This window comes from Hypomesus nipponensis, chromosome 21, assembly GCF_054491055.1.
Source record: "Hypomesus nipponensis isolate SF chromosome 21, ASM5449105v1, whole genome shotgun sequence".
Taxonomy (NCBI): Eukaryota; Metazoa; Chordata; class Actinopteri; order Osmeriformes; family Osmeridae; genus Hypomesus; species Hypomesus nipponensis.
The window spans coordinates 16,420,001-16,422,500 of NC_140381.1; positions in this window are offsets into that span (position 1 = coordinate 16,420,001).

Below are 2,500 nucleotides of genomic sequence, written 5' to 3' on the forward strand. Positions count from 1 at the left end.
GGAGTCAATGGGAGGATGACCAGATGCATGAGAAGCCAACGCGCCAAAACCTAAGTCCAACTTGAATGGAAGTCTATGGGAGGATGACCAGAGGCATGACTTTTGAATGGGAGTCAATGGGAGGATGACCAGATGCATGAGAAGCCAACGCGCCAAAACCTAAGTCCAACTTGAATGGAAGTCTATGGGAGGATGACCAGAGGCATGGCTTTTGAATGGGAGTCAATGGGAGGATGACCAGAGGCATGAGAAGCCAACGCGCCAAAACCTAAGTCCAACTTGAATGGAAGTCTATGGGAGGATGACCAGAGGCATGACTTTTGAATGGGAGTCAATGGGAGGATGACCAGATGCATGAGAAGCCAACGCGCCAAAACCTAAGTCCAACTTGAATGGAAGTCTATGGGAGGATGACCAGAGGCATGGCTTTTGAATGGGAGTCAATGGGAGGATGACCAGAGGCATGAGAAGCCAACGCGCCAAAACCTAAGTCCAACTTGAATGGAAGTCTATGGGAGGATGACCAGAGGCATGACTTTTGAATGGGAGTCAATGGGAGGATGACCAGATGCATGAGAAGCCAACGCGCCAAAACCTAAGTCCAACTTGAATGGAAGTCTATGGGAGGATGACCAGAGGCATGACTTTTGAATGGGAGTCAATGGGAGGATGACCAGATGCATGAGAAGCGAACGCGCCAAAACCTAAGTCCAACTTGAATGGAAGTCTATGGGAGGATGACCAGAGGCATGGCTTTTGAATGGGAGTCAATGGGAGGATGACCAGATGCATGAGAAGCGAACGCGCCAAAACCTAAGTCCAACTTGAATGGAAGTCTATGGGAGGATGACCAGAGGCATACATTTTGAATGGGAGTCAATGGGAGGAAGACCAGATGCATGAGAAGCCAACGCGCCAAAACCTAAGTCCAACTTGAATGGAAGTCTATGGGAGGATGACCAGAGGCATGGCTTTTGAATGGGAGTCAATGGGAGGAAGACCAGATGCATACATTTTGAATGGGAGTCTATGGGAGGATGACCAGATGCATACATTTTGAATGGGAGTCTATGGGAGGATGACCAGATGCATACATTTTGAATGGGAGTCAATGGGAGGATGACCAGATGCATACATTTTGAATGGGAGTCTATGGGAGGATGACCAGAGGCACAAAATTCCACAAGGATGACCAGGGGCACAGAGTTCTTAAAGTTGCGTTTAATGGGTTTTAACACAGGGGGTGTGCTTAATAGTGGGTGCACAGGTCCCCCCGGAGGTCAGGTAGTGTGGGGGGTCCCCCCCGGAGGTGGGCTCCCCGGCCTGGGGGCGCTGTTTCCCCGGGAGTCCGCGGTGGGTGTGGGGGGTCCCTTGGGAGCCCAGACCATGAGCCCAGGGAGGCGGTGGAGTGTGTGGGTCCCCTTGGATCCCAAGGGTGGGGGTGCAGGGATCCCGTGGTGCCTTGGGCGGACGATTTTGCCCCGTGTGAGGGTGTGTTTGTCTGGTTGAATGTGGATAGTTTGTGAAATTCACAGTTGTGCGCCCGAACGTGGGATTTGGACGGGGACGGTTTTAGAATTCAAGTTGGAGCCTGGGGCAGCGGGCTGAGTGTTTTTCCTCCCGGCAAAAGGTGTCATTTTTTCGGGGGGTCGATTTGAAATTTCGTTTCGCTCGCTGCGTCTCGCACGCGCGCGCACGACCCCGGGACCTTCTCGGGCTGTCGTCCCCCGGCCCGTGGCTATCCAACGAGCCCACCCTCGAGGCCGTGAGTGCCCGCAAAGTGGCACTAGCTCTGCACGGAGACCCTTTTCCCAGCTTCCAAAAGAGTGCATTGAAGGGGGGGAGTGGTGCTTTGAAAATTGACAGTAGCTCGCCCGAACGTGGGATTTGGACGGGGACGGTTTCAGAATTCAAGTTGGACTCGTGGGAGAACGTGGCCACGCCATATACCCCCCCAAAATAGCACCCCCATTTCGACAGCTCCATTTGAAATTTTCTTTTTCCTCCCGTTTCCCCCGTGCTCAATGCATTTCAACGGGGATCATTTTGTCACTTTAGTCAGAGCGAGAGGCACGCGCTCGAGTGCCACTTTTATTCATTTTGACCATTTCCGCGACGCGGGCTCCGTTTGAAATTTTGACTCGGCTCCCGTTTCCGTCCCGTAGCTCGGATCCGGCCCGGGACGACTTTGTTATTCGAGTTGGGGCTAGGCGCACGCGGGCACGTCGTCGTGTCTCGGCCTTTTTCGCACGCACGAGCCTGTAGCTCTGTTTGAAGTTTTGTTTCGCTTCCCATGTCGCGCACGCGCGCGTGCGCAACGGGGCGCACAGTTAGTCGTCGTGTCCCCGACGTTGGCTTTCCAACGAGCCTATTTTCGTCGAAATCCGTCGAACGGCACCGGAGTTACCCGTGTGTGTCACTTTTCCAGCCTCCGAGGCAGTCTCCCAGCTTCCAGCTTACAAACTTTCCATTGTCGCGGCCCCCAGTCCACCAGACAGCT